Here is a 21,539-nt window from a genome sequence, read left to right as displayed (position 1 = left end):
CTGTAGATTTTGGCCTCTAGCTCAGCCGGCACCTAGGGAAACTTACCAAACCGGTGCATTTTTGAAAACTAGAGACCTAGGGGAATCCAAGATGGGGTGACCTGTGGGGCTCTGACCAGGTTCTGTTACCCAGAATCCTTTGCAAACCTCAAAATTTGGCTTAAAAAAACACATTTTCCTCACATTTTGGTGACAGAAAGTTCTGGAATCTGAGAGGAGCCACAAATTTCCTTCCACCCAGCGTACCCCCAAGTCTCCCAATAAAAATGATACCTCACTTGTGTGGATTCCCCTTTCAGCCCTGACCTGGGGCGGCCCTCGGAGGGAGCGCTAGCGCTTCTCCCGAGGGCAGCATGCAGGACGTCATGGTTACGTCCATGGCGCCACACGGGCGCTGCCATGGACGTAACCATTACGTCCGTGGCGGGGAAGGGGTTAAGGAACTGGGGTTTGCGTGTTTACAATTACAATCCACACTAATCAGATGACTGTTAAAGCTGAAGGATCCAGTGGCGCTAAAAAGCTGTATTCGACTGACTAAAGCGGAAGGTTTGGATTGTATGCTTCTGCCAGCTTGTACCCTGAGGGGGCACTGGATGCTTTATATTATAAGGGGGAAAAGCCGTGGAGTAACACTTCAACACAGTGAAAACCGTTACAAGTCTTCTACTGCCTACCCATGACCACTTGGCATACATGTGAACCTCACAGACACTGAAAGAAGGCTACACACCGAAATGATGCACTCTCAACACAGAAAGGACTGTTTACATTTTTTTTTAAAAACACGCCATGATGAAGCCAGTAACTAGTGCGGGTTTCAAGGAACGTCTTAACACTTAGGTGAAAGCCAGACCTTATTCCTGCATTAATGAAACATTGTGCACAGTTCTTTGACATGGCGTGCATGCATAAATTAAGGTTAGTGTGTCAACATAACATGATTCTAACAGTAGTTCCAAAGACAGTGACTCGGTTTCTCATTGGTGGTTGGCAAAGTCTGTCCACGAGAAAAGAGTGCCAATGTTTATACCGGACATTCTTTTGACCCGAGCCACAAGGAGTACAGACAACAGCACTGCAAATGTATGCTGGCACCGGCAGTGCCCCAGGAGCAGGGACTCAAAGCGAGGATCAATTCTAGGATATGAAATGTAATGAGTTCTACAGTGAAAGCGCGGAGGAAGCAACCTCTGTTGTGCACACTTGTGAACCCCTACTTTTGCACAAGATCGGGCCACTGGAATTATGCAGCAAGGGAAGACCCATGTGTGCAGCAGGGTTGAGTAATTATGTGGCAAGAAAGGCCAAATTATGTGGCAGAAAACGGTACAACATATTATAGTATTATTTTGTCCTCTTTACAAGTTAACACTCTCTTGATAAAGGTGTTGTTCAATCATCAATCATGCTGTTTTTGTATAGCGTGACTTATCACCCGTGAGCGTATCCAGGCGCTGTGATGCAGTTTTCAGTTGAAGAGCCAGGTCTTGAGCTTCCTCCTGAAGTCTGTTAGCAAGGACGATGTTCGGAGGTGTGGGGTAGGGAAGGCGTTCCAGGACTTGGCCACAAGGTAGGAGAAGGAGCGTCCTCCACTGTGGCAGTGGTGGATGCGTGGTGTCTGTGCGAGGGAGAGGTGGGCGGTTGGAGGTTCCTGGCAGGTCGGTGGAAGTTCAGGCAGTGGTTCAGGTATGTAGCTCTAGGTCGTGAGGGTTTTTTTTGGAGGCGATGGTCAGGAGTTTGAAAAGGCATCTTTTAAGGATGGGGAGCCAGTGGGATTCTCTCAGGTGCTGGGTGATGTGGGTCTTTTGGGCAGGTTGAGGGTCAGTCTGGCTGCTGTGTTCTGTATCAACTGTAGCCTGTATGGAGTGTGTTGCCGTAATCCAGGCAGCTGGTGATGATGGCCTGTGTCACTGTTTTCCTGGTGCTGATGGGAAGCCATTTTAAGATTCCAAGTACCATGCAGAGAGTGTGGAACCAGGCTGAGGAGACTGCACTGAAATATCGCTTCGTGGAGAGTTTGCTGTCCAGAATGATGCAGAGGTTGCGGGTGTGGTCTTTCGGTGTGGGGGTGGGGCGGAGTTCTGATGACCATCAGGAGTCATTTCAGAAGTTGGTGTGGCTGCCGAAAATCAGCACCTCAGTCTTATCTGTGTTGAGCTTCAGGTGTAACCTCTTTAGTACCTCCTTAACAATGAAATACCACAATAAGGAACTGAAAGGTGATCAGTCAACCTTTCTGAAGGGTTTTCAAGTGCACAGCAAAACGTTGCCACGTTTTTAGTAACTTTTGGTCTCTTTCAGCTAGAAATAACACTTTTTGGTTGACATCTGCCAAAGATGTTGCAGATAATGGATTAATTGGCAAATGCATAATAATCTGAAAAAAAACGCACCCGCAAAATCACATTTTGCCAGTGTAATGGATATGATGTTTCTATGACAGCGCTTACTATTGCACTTTTGCCTTATGTATCTGTTGTAACTGACAGATCTAGTTATTTAAGGATGCTCAATTTTTACACCTATGAAGAATGGAAGACTGAGTCTCTCTTGACAGCATTTGCACTTGTGAGCTCCACATCACTGCATATGTTGGTGGCAAGAGTTATCAACTCACAACTTGCGGGTGCTGGAAGAAGGGGCACAAAGGGTGAGGTTGTGTGTATGTGCAATGCCCACTTACATGTCTCAATCCTCACATGTAATTCATGTGCATGCGTTGTAATAATGTAGCAAGGGGATTTTACGCAAGCATACTTTACTAATTTTTCAGTGTGTAAATAAAGTTGCAATAGAAAAAAATTGGTGAATTGGCAATCACAAATAGAATACCGCACTTTTGTGACCGAGTTGGTTGGTCTTGTTAAACTTGACAAAAATGTAAAATACATCAATGGAGAGCCCTTGTTCCAATCACTGAGATTAAAAACACTTTGGGAGAAGAAATCAGGCAACTTAAGTCCTCGGCGTTGATTCAAAATGAAGTAAATGCAAACCAGGTTAGTATTCTTTCATGTAAATAATATAGATTTTGTGCATTATTGCTTTTTTGCATCGAGATTGTTTTCTAAGTGCAGATACCAGGTGGCACCAAGATACGGACTAGCCTGCACCCCTAGGAACAAGCGATTGCAATAGCAACATTTCCCCTGGGAATGAGCAAAACTTGCTCAAGTGCCAAATGTCATGGGCCCGACAAACTGACAAAGTTACAGCCTTATTCATGTGCACGAATAGCAGCTAACAGGTTGTTTTTACAGAATAAGGACTTCTCCACATCTGCATCCTGCACAGGGCCACAACACGCGGACTACAAACTCCATGTGAGCCATTGCCGGGAGCATTTTGTAAACATAAGTTGATGGCCATGGTCTTATCATCCTGCGGCAATGCTTTGGGTTAAGGCTCGATGTAAATAAAATGGCATATACGGCTGCACCTTTATTTCCGAACATGTTTTTTCCTACTTCACGTGTTGCCGACGAAGGCCAAAGTCTGGACCGTTTCGGTGCATTCTCCCATCACTGAAGGATCTAAGGGGAGGGGAAGCAAGCCTTCCAAGGTTTACTCACTCACTAATCACCAGTATATTTTCTCAGAAGTCTTTCCATTTGCTCGCTGGGATTTTTTTACCTTAGATAGCTCCATAGCACTTCTTTTACAACCTTAAACAGAACGACTGATTCTCGTAGCTCATTATTCTGTCTTTTTTCATGGTGGGCGCAATGATGGCTTAAAGCCCCGTTTCAGTAGTGTGCGTTTTCCCTTGGGTCCTGGATAACCCAGCTTTGAAAAACCGGCTTACACATAAAGCGAACAACAAAAGCCTTCACTGCCTCCCATCAAGTGAAGAAATACGAGTTTAATCTACTGCCAAATACACTAGCAGAACGGCCTTTTTACAAATAAGGCAAGGCACGCAAGACGTGGCGAGTCTTTCCTCTGTTGTAAGAGAGTTAGCCACGTTTTGTCTCGGCTGCAAGAGAGTTAAAGTCAAACTTATGTCTTTCGATCCGCAGATTCAACTCCGAAAGGTAGTTCGGACTACGTAAAGTAGTAGTTGCCTACTACTCTTACATACCTTTGGGTTGGGCCCAAGACATCGAAGTTGGCAATAAATTGAGAATATGCAGGCAATTTTCGTATGGAGTTAGTACAAACAGGAAGGACCTTAGACTCTGCACTTTTACTAATAAGGAGTTTGACGTTTCCAGCAAGATACAAAGACATAAAACAACACATACGAGTACTCCTCCTATAATGCTTCTTCCTGTACTCAAATAGTTTGAATAAGGGTCACATAAAGTCAAAAAAAGTGACACCGTAAAGTACTCCCAGGTTTTGTACAACTTTCCGGATTTTTAGGGATTCTCAATCGATTCCTAAAACACTGCAGGAAATATTAAACAGCTATACATTTTCTCCAGTACCCCAACGTGCAACCTTTCTTCAAGCACATTTTTCATCTGATTGACAATTCAGCATTAGCAAATGTGGTGCAAACGTGTTTCTACTTCTACATATTTCTGTTCCCCACTTTGTGACCCCTTCTACTGTAGCTCCATTAAGTATGTGGCAGTGGTCTTCAAACTTTTTAATACCGTGCCACACCACGCGCCTTCAACCCCGCGACCCCCATCTAAAAAAACATATTTGGGCACACCAAAGAATGACAACATATTTTTCACAATTATGCTATAAAACTATCTGGCAGCTCCAAACATATTAAATAATTCAAACAGTGCTTTTAAAAATACTATCAGCTAAATGGCTGTCAAAATGCTATGTAAAGCCTGGCCTCCCTAAAGTGAGATCACATGAGGACAAGGTATTTTGAGAGTTATTTAGAGACCTTTTCCCTTTGACACCAACTCCCAGCCAGGACGCTGGTGAAGAAAATATATTACTGATGGATCCTTACAGAGTGGTTCAGTGCTTTTTTGTTGTTGCTTTTTTCTACTAACCAACAGCACCCCTGCCCACAATGAATTCATGCTCCCTCATAGGGGACCACCGCCTAGTTTGAACACCTCTGGTCTAGAGGCATGCACTTTCCATTCCAAACCTGAAAATGCACTTACTTTTTATGACAGGAGAATATTCGCAATTGTTTCCAGGGTGGAAAACCACCATTTCGCATTTCAGGAGTTTGATATTACAAGGGAGAGCCTTCATGGCCCAGGAAAAAAAGGTCTGGACTGACCTCTCATTGAAATAAGAGCGGGGAACAGATCATCTCCTTCTCAGCAGAAAAGTTAAACATTGAATTTGTGGGTCAGTTCACTAAGACGAAATCTTTAAGAGATCCATGTTGAGTGATACAAATTACTGTGACATACCATAATTCTGCAATCTGCCTATCCAACAAGTGTCAGTCACAAAACTTGCATTTTTCTATTTTTTCTGTTTAGAAACAGACATCGAGTAAGCAGTTTAGCAACTGGATATATTGCAAGCTTTGGTTTACAGACTTATGAATTGAGTCAGAAGGGGAATCTAGCAAGGAGAATCAATCTGATCTGTCTACACAGAGGACAAGCAAATCAGTCTCACCTTCTGAAAGCAACGCAGACCTATTTGCCTTTCTAATGCTTGTTGCAAGTACTAGTAATCATCAGCAGAAAAGACAAAAAAAAAGAAAAAAAAGCATTTCGATGAAAAACGTGACAGGGAAGGGTAGTTGGTAGAGGAGGTCATCACCAATGAGTTGCAAGAACAAATTTACGGGGTGGGAAGGAGAAGCAAAGGTGTAGCAAACTGCAAATTAGAAATAAAAAAAAACGCTGGGGGGAAAGCAATGGAACAGCTGTGAAGGAGTGCTGGAGTCTTGAGGGGGAAGAAGGACAGGAGGGACAGATCAAGATAACAAATGCTAGGCAAATAACCAGTTGTCCAGAGCCCATTATAGTTCACCAAGATCAGATACGCACGATGAGCTGATTGCGGAGGTTGTGATCCCATGTAGGAGGTACATGGCAACCATCCAGCTGAACGTTTAATAAAAACAATGGAGGATATGTTGAAAGGGCTGCATGTGGGGACATTTATTAGTCCTGCCCCTAAGCTCTAATGTTACTGTGAGGAGGTGCAGATTTAGTCTGGCTACAGATAAAGCTAACTCTTCAGGTCACAGGGAAATAATTATTCAGCAACCTTCATAACAACTTCATCCTCTGTTTAGTGACAAAGAAATGTTGACCACAGAGATGTTGCTAGCCATTAATATACTGGCAGAGACCAAATAGAGACCGGACAATGCTTTGACAACTCTTGTGCCTGGTGAGGATGTTAAAATCATTGATCAATGATAAACTGACCCACAACATTAATGATTCTTATATAGATGGTGCTGATGAACACGTTACTTACCACCAATAAAGCCTCATCTAGGACAGTCTATATCCAGCTGCAGATTCCTTACTTTAGAATTATCCCAGGCATCAGACCAGATCCGGAAGATTTTTCATGAGCAGTACCCCTTCACGCTAGTTGGTGACGACGATTGGCTCCTTGAGCGTCATTGGCGCTGTCCGCGCCAGAAGTGACATCCACAGTACCTATTTAGGCGCCACCCTGGCGAGCCAACGGTAGTTTCTTTTCACGATGCACCACGCCAGATGGGTGGAGTGATGAAGAACACTGATCGGAGGTGTGAAAAACTGGGGCCCTGAAAGGTATACAGCCCCATCCCTAGAAATACGTTCCCAGAGCAGGGAGGATGGGTGGGTCAGTAAGAAATTTGCAGCTAGATACAGTCTCTACCAGATAAGGAATTACCGAAGGTAAGTAACTTGTTCTAACTTCTAGCTGCAGGCTCCTTACATCAGAATAGATACCCAAGCAATACCATCCCAGGAGGTGGGTCTGCAGACCAATTTCAGACAATGAAGTCCTGCAAGATCGAACAGGCAAAACACCCACCGCAACAGACCTGACTGTCCAGGAAGTCATTTTTGGTAAACGTGTGCAGGGAAGCCCATGTTGTTGCCAGGCAGATATCCAGGACTGGAACTCCGCAAGCTAACGCAGTGGTCACAGTTTTGCATGCGTAGAAGAGTTTAATGCAGAGCATGACCAATCTGGAGATGATCCTTTTCTGCACAGCAAGACCCTTTTTAGCTCCGACATACCCCACAAATTTTCATCATCCACCGGAATTTCCACGTGCAGTGAAGGTAGAACAATGCTGGTTTGAGGTCCAGACGATGGAGATGCTCCTCATCCATGGAAAGGTGAGGTGAAGCATGGAAAGTAGGTAATGTGAAGGACTGACCAACATGAAAGGGCATGACTACCTTTGGAAGAAAAGAGGCCCATGTGTGAAACAGCGCTTTGTCAGGATGAATAGATAAATAGGATGGCTTATATGACAAGGCCCGTAGCTCACTAACTCGTAGGGCAAATGTTATAGCCACAAGGAAAGCCATTCTGATGATGTGCAAGCACAGGTGACAATTGAGAAGTGGCTCAAAGGTAGCACATCAAGAATGTGAGAACCAGATTCAAGTCCCACTGAGGCATAATAAAGGGAGAAGGCGAAAAAATATGGATTAACCTTTCCAAAATCTATGTAAATAGGAGAAAAGAAGAGAGGGTTGATCAGGGAATCCTAGGAACGCAGAGACAGCAGAAAGATAAACTTTAAGAGTGCCCAGAGCAGAGACCTTCTGAGCAAGAGATAGAATAAAGAAAAGAACCTGAGAAAGGGGTGCAGAAAGGGGGATCAACGTTTCTGCCAGAACACCAGGGCACAAATTTCTTCCAAGGGCAGGAGTAGACCATCTTGGAGGAGCAATGCCTGGCTGCCATGATGACACTGCGAACTTTGGGAGGAAGGTCAAAGGCTGTCAACTGCCGCCACTTAATCTCCATGCCAGAAGGCAGAGACTGGACAGGTTTGGGTGGAGAACCCTCCCCTGCTGCTGCGACAGCTGATTCTCCAGAAGCGGAAGCCTGATCAGAAGATCGACGGCTATGCTCAGTAGCTGGGGATACCAGATGTGAAAATATGCATCCTGCAAGCCCAACAATACCATCCAGTCTCCTGGGTCCAGGGCAGAGAGAACCTGAGTCAATGTGAGCATCTTCAATTTCTCTTTCTTGAGGAAGTAGTTGAGGTACCGCAGGCCTAGGATAAGACAAAGGCCTCCATCTTTCTTTAGCACCAGAAAGTAGCGGGAATAGCAACCACAACCTGCAAAACCCACCTGTACAATGGTATGGACAGCAAGTGGGGCAGGTGATGGTGAATCCTGTTGCCAACTGGTCGCCCGTGATGGCATAAGAGCAGATCAGGAGGATTTGGAGGCTGGATCTGTGGGGGAGGGGGGGGGGAAGGGTAGACTGACCTGACCAATGGCTGCCTGATCCACAAGGCCTGTGGATACTGCGCCCTCAGCCACATAGGGGCTGTGGAGCGTGCGGAGCAGGCCCTCAACCTCGCTGTGGCTGGGTGGGTATTGGCACAGTTGGTAGCACATTTTGCAGCTGTGAAAGGGGCAAAACGTGGACTCGGGTGGTGCAGGCCTGAAGATAATCTGAAGTGTCCTTGAAACATTTGCACGCCGAGTCCGCTTTGTCTCCATCGAAGGACATTTCCATCAAGGTAGATGTGATATCCCCCGAAAAACCAATAGTACGAAGTCAGATGTGGTGCCTAAGGGCCACCATCGACGAAACCCCTCTGCCTAGCGAGTCGGTCGTGACGAGTCCACATCGAATTGTGAACTTTACCCCATTCCTCAAGTCTGCCACAGCTTGTGAGATCATGGCCCGGGCCTCCTCTGGGACTGTAGACAGCACGTGCGCAACCGTATGCCACAGAACGTGGGAGTAGCGGCCCAAAAGGTATGCGGTGTTCACAGACTGCATTGCCAGGCTGGCAGAAAAAAACAACTTCTAACCCAGGTGTCTCCAACCTCTTGGATTCACTGTCCGGTGGAGCGGTGTGGAACGCACCAGGGTTAACATGTGAGGTGGAAGCCTGGACCACCAAACTCTCAGGGGTGGGGAGTTGAGTGAGGAAGCTTGGGTCCCCCCTGGGGTGGGGTGGTGTTGACAAGTGATTGTCCTATTCATAGAAGCCCCTGTGCTGGCCCAGCCCAGGTACCTAAAAGGACATCTGTAAGGGCTTTACTGAATGGGAGGAGCTGTTCAGATAGGGAGACTTCTGGCTGAAGTACCTCTGTCAAGACATTGGTCCTGACCGCCACCAAGGGCAACTGAAGATCGAGGACCTTCACAGCCCTCTGCACCACCATTGCAAAAGACGCTCTATCCTGCGCAGCCATGGGAGGAGGAGAAAGAATGGCAGCATCTAGGAAAGTTTCCAGACCACGAGCTTCACCCAGTTCCTTACATCAGTCGATATCTCAATCATAAGGCTGGATTTCCTCAGGGTTCAGTGACCCCTCCCATTCCTCCTCGAGTACTAGCCTATGGGACTTGGGCTCAGGATATGACATGGAAGGCAAGGCTCCTGGTGGGCGCCGAATAGGGAGCCGAGCGATGCCCCTCTGGCTCTATATCGGAGTCAGGATTAAAATCAGGATGGTGCCCGCAGCAGCATCATCACCGGCGCCAGGGAGAAAGGTATCCTAGGGGCCACACTGGTGCTGGAGTCAGAGCTGTCAGCGCAGACTCAGAATGGGACCTTGCCGACCCCACGGGGCCCAAAGGCACAACAGAGTGGTCAACCGGCCCAAACTTAAGGCAAATGGTGTTATAAAATTCTTTAAGTTGTGCATTGGTCGCTCTGGCTCCCTAAAATTTGGCAAAGCAAGGAGTGGGCCGAGGAACAGGCTAACCCGAGAGCAAAGCCTAGAATGCAGACACTCCTGTGTCTCGTTGGCCAATGGGCACGGAGAAATCAAAGCATGTTTTGACTTCTTCTTATGCCAGGACTTACCCAAATGTACTAACGATTTGAAGTGGGATGACGACCTCGGACTCAATGGGCACAGCGTCGTAAGACAGGCTGCCATCAGCTTGAGGGTGTGCTCCCTCAAAGCCTTGGGATTATTGGTGCGTCAGTCAGGGTAGAGCTTCAAGTCATAGTCGCACTCGAGGCACCACAGGTAAACAAGATGAGGGGCGGTGACAGCCTTGCGCGGCTTGAAGCTGACCTTTGATGACATCCTCTCATACCTGGAGGACAACCTCAACAAAGTCTGAACAAAACATTGAAGAAAACCTCAGTCAAAGAGTGATTGAAGGGGTAGCTCTTCCCGAATCTGCACTGGCTGGCACGGAAGAAAAAGAACTGATGAGTCAGTGCACCTGGGTGCCGTAGACATCACTTCACCACAGACAACACCGATGATGCACACGGAGCCGATCAATGCCACCTACCATAGGGTTACAGCTCACAAAAAATCTTCCAGGTCCAGCCCGAAGACTGAGATAATTCTACGATAAGGAATCTGCAGCTAGAAGTCTCTATCAGATATTTGACACACTTCAATGAGCAAAAGAAAGCAAAGCTTGTATGCCCCAAAACACTTCTTTAATCCATTTGTCTGTAAAGTGAAGGACAGGACTGCTACCAAGCGAGCTGTGGTGTTCACATGAAGTACACAACTAAATCACAGACCTCGGGGGCGTCTTTAGATGTCATTTTTAGAGGGGGGTACAAAAGGGCCCACAGAAAAACCTGGCAGGGCCACAACCTAACAGCATTCATGAAGACTGTGTGCGTGAGTGTTACATATACAAGGATATTTAAACTTTTTAAGCAGACTGTGAATTAAAGGGAACGGTGATCTGTGGAAGGGACAAAGTTTTGGAATGTCCCAATCACTCCCTTCTCCTCTTTACACTACTCTCTACAGCTGTCTCTTTGTTAGACATTTACACTCCTTTTTTCCTCATATATTTCTGAAACACTCAATCTGCCTATCTCACACCGCATCTCTTTCATCATCAGCACTCTATTTTCACTCTCTCCACATATTTCCTTGCATCTTCACCAATCCCCACCACACACACACCTGCATGCACAGCATTGCCACTATGTTCACAACTGTGCAACTCCTTCACACATGTTTGCATAAAATCACAATTGGCAAACCTAACCATTGCTCCGTGCACTCCGCAGAGAGGCCACTGACTGATGAGCATGTATTTCAAACCTCTTTATGACCCACTGACACAAACTGTGAGAAATTCACTCTGCGTTCAGCCTCAACTCCACAGCTCTCAATCATGGCCCACCCAGAACTTGAACTCACATAGTTAGCAACATAGGAGCAACACTTTTCATTATGCACTGTACATGAGTAACGTCTTGCATGAAAAAGACACACAGAAACACACCAGCCTGAAAAAAGCAAACAATCTTAAAGAATGCAAGAGTAAGTAAAATGTGAAATGTAAACAGGAACAACATCGCTGTTCCCAGGCCTTTGAGGGCAGAGTCTGTTTTTGCTGGCGTCCCCACTAGTGAGGCAAATGGGGGCAGGGATAAGATATTTTCAGGTGTGGCACTGGCCTCGCCACCTTCTTCCAACACCTATCTCCCCCGCCTCCTCCTCCTCCCTCCCGAATCCAAGAAAAGCCGCAGCAGTGCTTTGTTACGCTCATTCCACAAGAACCTCGACAACAGGAAGCCATCATTCACTCAGCACGGGACTCTTTCGCATGAAGCTCAGGCCCAATAGTGGACTGTAGTGTCAGCTCAGTTTCCGGCTAATGCAAAATCCTCCCCCGGATGTCCAGTTTTGGGCAAGCCATCAGTATTGTATCCCAGGAGGGCAAAATCGGGACCTTCTGCACTCCTCTAATCTCCTCCCAATGTAGTACCACCATCTCACAGTATGCTCATTTAGTCAATTCTTTACTACATTTTCCCAAATTGAGTTCAGTGGCAGACTTCCAGCTCATCGTCAGTTGCCGCCTGGAAAGTATAAGTGCTAAATCCGTGAACCTGTCCATCGTCTTTCCTGGCCATACTATGTGCAAGCAAACCCAGCAAACACAGCTGGGGGAAGAATAAAATTGTCTGCCAGGAGCCCGATAAACATTACTGTACAGTGGCCCAGTATGGGGCCAGAACCAGGCAAGTCCATACCATATGGAAGAACCCCCTCTTCAGTCACATGGCAGAGGGGACACTCTGACAAAGCCCCATGGAACATAACATGAAATCACAGAGTGGTGAGGCAGGCCCAGTGCAAGAAATAAAACGGAATGAGTTTAAATCTAGCTTTTCAGGACATTTCAGGGGTAAACGCCAGGATTTTCTTCCTGGTAGAGTCACTAAGCGCGGGTCCCAGATATGCGTCCCACCAGAGGTACAGCTATGACAGGTCCATCTGCACCCCTATTAACAAGGCACAATAAAGCAATGTGCTCGCCCTCATCGTCCCCGTGATACGGAACAGGTAATGGAGGCACTCATGCTCAGAGGAGCCCGCCCTCTACCAGGCATGGATCCTGCCCATCAAGGCTTCATGCAGTAAAAACTGTACTGCCGGAATGCCATATGTCTCCCACAGAACTAGGAAAGAGCTAAGCATTCTCACCTCAAACCATCGAGGCAGGATTGGGGCGCAGCAGAATTCGACTGAGAAGAGTCCTGAAGGAGTCCTGCCCTCCTGTGTGCTCACCACTTCCCAAAGCTACTTAAACTTTGCTTGATTTGTGTTTTTTCACCACTTCTCAAATTACAATTAGGGATCAACTCCTTAAGCTAAAGTGCAGATGCTCTTAATTTCTGTCTCACTCCATAAGCCCATTGGCCTTATTTACACCTCCCGATGAAGATATGTATGTAACTGAATATATTCACTACCAATATAAACTTTGTACCAAACCCAGTATGTTCCATATTGTTATCACCTGAATTGCTAATGATTTTACGCACTGAATTCCTGTTCCATGTACAGCATCTTGTTGAAAACTTATTGACCCTCACAACAGGTAGATAAAATGTATGAAATAATTCTTTATAATAAATGTTGGTTTGGGTAAGGCAGTTATACCCAAGATCTGCCATATTTAATCATGACTCCAGTATTCAGCACTACGTTAGCAGTGACTTGAGACCATAAAGTGTCAGATGGTTTCTATTCATGAAAAGATAAACAGTGCTTACACCTCCTGTGGAAGGTCTAATGATGACACCCTACAGAAGTCCATGACCCCACCAAAGTCACCACACATTTCTGTGCCTCTTCACAATCCACGCACCATGCACTGGCAAACTGCATCCAATTCCCGGAAGAGGACACTAAGAAACAGTTCTAGTACAGCAGCTTCGAACCCTTCTTACTGGTTTCATTATCCTCCAAGAAATGTATGCTTGTGAACTGGAAATTTACAATTAACAGATACTCTAGCTGTATAACAATGTATACTAGAGGGCGGGACGTTAGAGAGTCAGAATTCAATATGACCACATAGTTGAACAGCTCTTGAGGTTGGAAACTGAGTCTGCCGAATTCCTCCAATAAAATTGTGTAAGTACAGTAGATATTACTTGCTCACACTGGTGAAGGCATCTTTCGCTGTAAAAGGGGCTTGCATTACCTAGAAAATATTAACGTGCGAGCACTGGCCTATGAGAGTGTGGCGTGATAAGAGGCCTCGAGCTTGCATAGCTGCGGCTGCCTGGGGAACGATGAGTGGTGCAGAGGGACTGCTATGACACATGCAGGAAACTCTGAGCAACCTGGACTCCTGTTCGACTACATGAGGGCTGGATAATCTATCCATTTGAGCGGTCGGGAGGCGGGGGTGGTGGCCAATCCGAAAGAGATCGCAGAGCTCAGCACTGTAACCTGAAAGGGGAGGAGAGTACCAGGCCACCATTAGATGAGTGGTAAGGGGCACACATGCCACATGGCCTATGTAGAAGGCAACTTGTGACTGTGAAGTGCTTACTCACAGCAGGATATCGCACAACTTTATCTGCATTTCTAGTTTTAGAAGAAAATACTGCAACACATTGGCCAGTACAAGCATGTTACACAAGCTCAAATAAGGTTATAGCACCAAATGGCAGAAATGATGTAGGCAATGTTTTACTTTGTATAACTATAACTCTACAAGGATCCCCTCAAACTCCACCATCAAAGTTCTGTAAGGGTGCTTTGAGACTAACACGGTCTACTAAACAGGAAACTGAAGGGCTAATCTCTTAATTAATATGCTAGTACTAATGGGGAGACCAGCTGGGGCCTAAGAAGGACAGCCTATGCCTCACTTGGGCATGTAAGAGAGCCAAGCGGTACATAACAAGCCTCAAGGCCCAATGTTGTTGACTATAAGCAAGGAGACATTGAGCATAGTACCAAAGTGCACCACCTGGTGACCGGCACTCAGAAGGCAAGAGCTGGAGGTGCACAATATGAACAAATCGGTGTGCATAAAAATGGAAAAAGCAGACATTAAACCAAAGATTAAGCATGCAAGTAAAACTTTGGAACAAGAACCACAAAAAGACGACATTAGAGCGTCTCTGCCCCCAGGAAAATGGCGAGTCGCTGGATTTAATCTTTCTGATTTCTACAATGTAGCAAAGTCTCATATATTGACAACAAAATAGATATCCTGAGACATAGGATGGAACTGATTGACACGAAACTCAACAAACAAGATTAGGGCCTAACAACACTGGAGCAACAAATATGTGACATTTGAGGATGGAGGATGGTATGCAAGAGGATTCCGAAAAAGTATTCAAAAAGAAAAAGCACTCTCTGCTGTTAAAGCTAAACATCAAGTCTTGGAAGCAAGATCAAGGCAAAATAACCTGTGAATATTGGAAATACCAGACTCCACAAAATTGGCAAATTTGCTAATTATACTGTTTGGGGCAGACGGTTTTTCCAAATTAATGTCAGTGGAGCGTGCTCGTCCATTACTTGCACAACACTCTCCTCTGGGCATCCTAGCACGTCCAATAATTAATCTCCTCCTTAACTTCAGAGATAGAGGCACAGTTCTAAGCCTTGCAAGAGACAAAGGGAACCGTCACCATAATAGACGTATGCCCAGATCCTTCCCGGATTTCACCATTGGAGTCCAAGACGATAAGCGAGGAGTCCAACCAATAAAAAAAGAAGTTGCTACAAGCGGGGTAGACTATGCAAAATTATACCTAGCTAGACTGAAGGTTACTCTCAAAGGGGCAAGCATCATGTATTTCAATCACCACAAACTGCTACAGCGTTCGTGAAGCAAGAGGGTGCCAAGTCGAAAAGTATGCAAGATAGGACGTGCCAGGGTCCTCCATCTAGCACAAATAGCCACAGTGACTCAGACTGAACCTGCATGACACAAGTCTGTTCATGGACCCAATACGAGACAGGAAATATCCAGTAATTAAAATCAGAAATTAAGAATTTAAACAAGGCGAGACACTAAGTAACTTTCATTTGTAAAGATACCTGTATTAATCTCCACCTAGGCGTATAAGACACAACCGCACATATTCTTTATTTCCGTCCACCTGCACAGGTGGTGGAATTAAAATTATATTCCTTTGAGCAGCAAAGTGGAGGAAGATGTGGAATTGTTTATGGCTATACCTGTCGTCCATAGTTAAGTTTAGGAGTGGTGCTACCCATTAATATATTTGGAATGCTTATGTGGGTAGGAGGGGGCAGGTTGGGAAAAGATTAAATGGCACTTATCTATGCAATCTAACAGCACATGTGAACTGCTACACCAATGGTGAAGAACAGGCAAGTAACAGCAGAGAGGATGTAAAAAAAGGTATGTAAAAAGCTATATTTATACAAACACATAAAATAACAGAACACTCGGATAAACAAGACGCAAGCACAATATCCATAGTATCCCGGAACGTGATAGGGCTAAATGTTCCTTGGAAGATCAGGATGGTTTTAGTATGCATCGATAGTCACAATGTATAGTGAGCATATGCACAAAAGACTTATTTGAATAACACTCGGTCAGCACTGTGGCCAGGTAATGGGCTGGTCAGAAATATGCATCATCATGCTCAACTTATTCAAATGGAGTCATGATCTTACTAAAGAAAGAAATACAATTTCAGCACTTGTACACAAGTAAAGATACACACAGGGTATATATAATTGTAGAGGGCATCCTTTATTGCACACGTCACACTGGTCAATACTTATGGACCCAATAATGCTGACCCGTAATTGTATGAAGCAATGTTGAATAAACCTTTATCCTCGATGCCCCGTGCAGTCCTCTGGGGCAGTGATTTAAATACTTACCTTGATCCAGCCATGGAGAAATAAATACATATGGGTTGGCAAAGTGAGGCGGCAGCTAAACTCATAGAAGGCATGAGGTAACCTGGCCTTGTAGACTTGTGGAAAGAGAGAAATCCCTTTAAACGGGAAGGCATCTTTGTCTCATTGGTGCATGGTTTGTGGTTCAGACTCTGTTACTGGCTAGTCTCCAAAGTTACATATATTTGGGTGAAATCTGTCACACACCTACCGCGCACACTGCCAGATCATGCTCCTCGGATGCTGATGATGACACTATCACCAAATTCCCCACCCCTTCCACATAGACACTTCCTTCAGTTGCTCTATCTGCTCTACCTGACAGAATAGTCTGTGGAAAGCCTCAATTATAAAATACTTGTATATCAATACTGAATCAGTGAACAGTATGGCACCATATGAGAGGCAGTCAAGGAGGTACAAGCATAGCGAAACAAAATGGTGTGCTGAAAACCGTCCACACACGTGAGGAAATTACAACATGAATTATAGGGCCTAGAACATGAGTACACAGACCATCCAGCACATGGAGAGGGGGGCAGACCAGGCAGAGATTTGGCATCCTGGCTAAGAACAACATGGGCTCAAAACCATATTACAAACATAAAAGCGAATTCATAAAGAGGAGAATGGAAACTGATAATATATTGGTCACATTTGTTAACTTCTATTCTTATCTATGGCCTTCCAAGACTGCAATGCCTGCAGCAGCGACTGAACAAAACTTGAATGACATCGCGCTGGTGTGGCTAAGTGAATGTCAACGAGAGTTTCTAGGCCAGCCAATAACAGTAGATGAGCTCAAAATTGTTATACAAACCCATGACCGCTGGTTCTGATGGTCTGACAAATGAGTCCTGTAAAGAATATGCATCCCTCTTAACGCCACACCTGCATGCGGTAATGCGGTATATAAGAAAGCTAGAGAGACCCGTAAACTACCACCATCCACAAAACGAAGGACAGATGTGAACCCTACCACCCCCTGTCATTGAAAACACAGACGCCAAGATCCTTCCTAAAATGCTAGCGAGTACACTGCTGCCGCCCATGTTACTGGACGTGGTCCTACCCGGCCAGTAGGGTTTTGCACCCAGCCGTTCCACAGCCTATAATTTATGGACATTACTTGGTTTGTTTCATCAAGAAGACATGGGGTTGGAACCACTAGCGGTACTGCTCGAAGTGGACAATGCTTTCAACGCATTCAAATGAACATATGTGTTCACACTATTGGCGAGGACAGATTTGCCAACCTATTTCTAGACTGGACACGGCTGCTTTACAGATGTCTCACTGCACAGCTAGTAATCAGAGTAAATGGTTTAATTTGAGAACCATTCCATATACAAAAGGTCACTAGACGAGGATGCTCACTATTGCCTATCCTTTTTGCCCTATCAGTGGTGCCATTGGCATGCATATTGCAGCAGTCTTATTCAGACTCTGCACTTAATGTCACATCTCGCATAATGTTTATATTCATGTATGTGGATGATATAATGATATATGTACAAATTTCTGAAACTAACCTGGCTCCAATGATTACAGAATGCATTAGACTTGGAGAACACTCAGGCTACTAACAAACTGGAGTAAATCCCATATTTTACCCCTAACCCAAGCAACTAAGTGCATAATGTTGGACTATCCACTTGACTGATGTGATGATTCTGTAAAAAAATGTAGGAGTATGGCTACAGAACGATCCAGAAATCATAATGAGGAAATATATTTGGCCTTTGTCTCTTAATGCATAGCAAATGTGACAAGGTAAGATTTCAAGGCATGTTTACTGACAGGAGCACTGGTGGAAGAATACAAGGGGCCTTGTAAGCACGATTTGCTCCACAAAAGAGAGACAAACTCAAGCTGGACAGCCTAAAAGAAATAAAGCTAGCAAATAGAAAGCAAACAAATGTGAGGTACGAACCACAAGGCCAATGGTAAGCAATGGGCAGAATACATTCCCAGGGAAGTTTTCCGAATGCCACAAAGATGTCTTTAGCAAACCAAACAGATGCGCTGTCTGGTAGGCATCAACTTAAATTCTGACACAGCAGACCAAAAAACAGGCCCACAAACGGCTAAAACAATGGCCCACACACAGACTCGTCAGACCAGCCTGCCTGGTCACTGTCTGATTGACCTATAGGTAAGTCCGACTCCGCTAGGCCACTCTATGACACTCCATTTCACAATACTCAACTCTGACATCCTACTCCATTAAAATCTACTCCACTCTATGACATTCTACTCCACTCTATGTCCCTCCACCCTACACCACCCCACTCTATGCCCCTCCACCGTATGGCACTTTAATCCACTAAACACTATGCCATTACACTATATACCAGCCTACTCTGACAATTTACTCCATTCTATGCGACTCTACAACACTTTACACTACTTTAAGCCCCTCCACTCTACAACACTATACTCCACTATATGTCACTCTACTCTACGATGCTCTACACAACTACCTTTAAGCCACTCTGAAACTCCACTCTACAACAGTCCACTCTATGCCACTCCACACTACTCCACTATATGACACTCTACAACACTCTTCTCTACTGTATGCCATTCTACCCTACTACACTACGCCACTGTATGCCACTCCACTCTACAACAATCTACTATGCTCTATGCAACTCTCTACATGCCACTCCATGTTACTTTACTCCACTCTATGCTACTCCATTCTGCTCTACACCACTCCATTCTACAGTACTCTATGCCACTCCACTCTGACACACACACTATGCCACTCTACTCAACTCTATGCCCTTACACTCTACAGCCTCCACGACACTCCATGCATTCCACAGCAATCCACTCTAATCTACGCCACTCCACAACATTCTATGCTACTCCCCTCAACTCCATGCCACTCTCCTTTATGCCACTAACTTTAAGCCATGATGAACAGTATCCACGCTGGTGTATAAAATGGCTGAAACACATTGGCAAAACCAATAGCACCTGCATATTGGCTTTGTCAATGCTTGTGATTGTTAATTTTCCTGATCTTTCCAAAGGCATTGCCTGCAGCAAGGCCAAATACATTTAGTCTCCCTTAGCTTTCAAAACATCTACACAGCAAGTTCAATAATGTCATGATTTGCAAACGTGTGCCCCTTTATTCGTTCTTTGGTTCGCTAATAGGGGCCACTTTTACTTTGGTGCCCGGTCCTATTTTCTGTCCAAGTCCGACCCTGTGCATTAGAGAAAGGTAAAGAATAGACAGAGCAGCCAGCCATGCTCCAGGCAAATGTGGGCGCAAAGGTGGTGAAACACTACCTCAGCCTCCCACTCCAGAACTGCTGAGTGAATAATGAGAGCCCGTAAACCATCCAACATTAAAGAAATATAAACTTATTGGGTAAGTAATCCATGTTCTAGCAACATAAGAGAGTAATGTTTCGAAACACCAAAAAGTTCGATACTGAAATGTTTTCAGCCTTGTTTTACCCCACATTAATGTCATACTGTTTGTGCTGTACTTATGTGCATGCGATCCGCACAATCGTATTTACTATAAACAGCAGCAATAATAAACGCCTGCCTGCCAACTGTGCTACTTTCTGCCTTGAAGGTCAAATGAGCAGTTTCTGGGAAGTGATTTATATAAAGCCGATTTGCGCACACTCCTAAAGATGAAGAAATAAATGACTCCTTGTAAAGCGACAGCTGATGCGTGTAACAACATCTCGCCATCATTATGTGCTCCAGCTAGAAGTACTGGAATATCATTCTTTCTGGTGATTCTGTGGCTGAAGAACAGCGTTTTAAATCTCTCTTTATTAAGTGATGTATTGCTCTCCGAATCTTTCTTCTTCGTGTGTTAGAGTCGGTGCACAGCAGAGATAAAGCTAAAATGTGCCTTCTGCAATGTTGCACAACACGTTATGTTGGCATTTGAACGTTCAGCCAACTACTGGTTGAGTTGTTTTTGGAAGCATCAATATGTGGGAGAATGTGGAAATACCAAAAAGCAGAAACAAATACAAATATAGCACAAGCAGCTGTAACAAGAAGCAGACCATATAACAATTCAGGATTCTTTACGTTCTAGGAGCACAACACTACTTAACTTGACAACGACGCAACATGGATATGATGATGTTAATGACAATTAGACCTGGCCTTGTCCATGAACTAAATAGAATAGAAACCTTGTTAGCACCTCTCCTACTAATGATTTTCAGAGCTTACGCCCATTCAGAACCATTTTTCATAACTTTGCTTCAAGGAGCTAATCATTTTCTAAGTACATTTTCAAACTCTGATCGACTAAGAAGCACCTGACGAGGTCCAACAAAGCAGCCACAGGTCTGGGGTGGCATTTGTTTCTGTTCTGGGGCACGGGGTTGGGGGGGGAAGGGGGGTAGCAAGGGAAGCATGGGTTTTCGCATTGTAGTGTTATTATGTAAACAGGACCAAGACTGACTTACATGAGGTTGGTCACGCTCTGTGGTGGCACAATGAGAAATAAAAACGAAAGAATGGAATGCAGACCAGAGTAATTACAGGTGACTGAGATTAATTCAAGCATTCCATCCATCTAATTTTTACACTTTAACCATTCTGTTGCCGTTTCCACCTCGAGTTCACAAGACATGATTGAAACTGCGTTTTACCCTGCCCTACCTCCTCTCCATAATTCATGCTCCTTGTTCCTTAACCACTCCAAATTTGCATCTTTTTTCCAGCATCCTAGGGATTCTAGAGGTACCAAGAGTTTGTGAGTTTCCCTGGAGGAGACCAAGAAATTAGCCAAAATACAGCAAAAAGTTAGATTTTTTGTTTTATATGGGAAAAAAGGGTTGCAAAAGAAGGCTTGTGTTTTTTCCCCTGAAAATGGCATCAACAAAGGGTTTGCTGTGCTGAAATCACCATCTTACCGGCTTTCAGGAACAGGCAGACTAGAATTAGAAAACCACATTTTCAACACAATTTTGGCATTTTACTGGGACAACCTCATTTTTACTATTTTTTTGTATTTTTAGCCTCCTTCCAGTTAGTGACAGAAATGGGGGTGAAACCAATGCTGGATCCCGGAAAGCTAAACATTTCTGAAAAGTGGACAAAATTCTGAATTCAGGAAGGGGTCGGTCAGTTGTGAAGATCCTACAAGGATTTCCTACAGAAAATAACAGCTGAAATAAAAGAAATATTGAAATTGAGGTGAAAAAAACAGCAATTTTTCTCCACAATTTACTCTGTAACTTTTTCCTGAAATGTCAGATTTTTTAAAGCATATACCGTTATGTCTGCTGGACTCTTCTAGTTGCGGGGATATAT

At 44.8% G+C, this 21,539-nt stretch overlaps 1 protein-coding gene across 2 annotated transcripts in view; it reads right to left on the bottom strand.

The window, feature by feature from the left end:
* RAF1 (Raf-1 proto-oncogene, serine/threonine kinase) overlaps positions 1–21,539 on the bottom strand; it is a 363,516-nt gene that overhangs the window by 220,647 nt on the left and 121,330 nt on the right. The gene's annotated exons all lie outside the window — the stretch shown is intronic.

The sequence above is a fragment of the Pleurodeles waltl genome, chromosome 9, assembly GCF_031143425.1.
Source record: "Pleurodeles waltl isolate 20211129_DDA chromosome 9, aPleWal1.hap1.20221129, whole genome shotgun sequence".
NCBI lineage: Eukaryota > Metazoa > Chordata > Amphibia > Caudata > Salamandridae > Pleurodeles > Pleurodeles waltl.
This window is presented reverse-complemented; position numbering and strand designations above follow the sequence as displayed.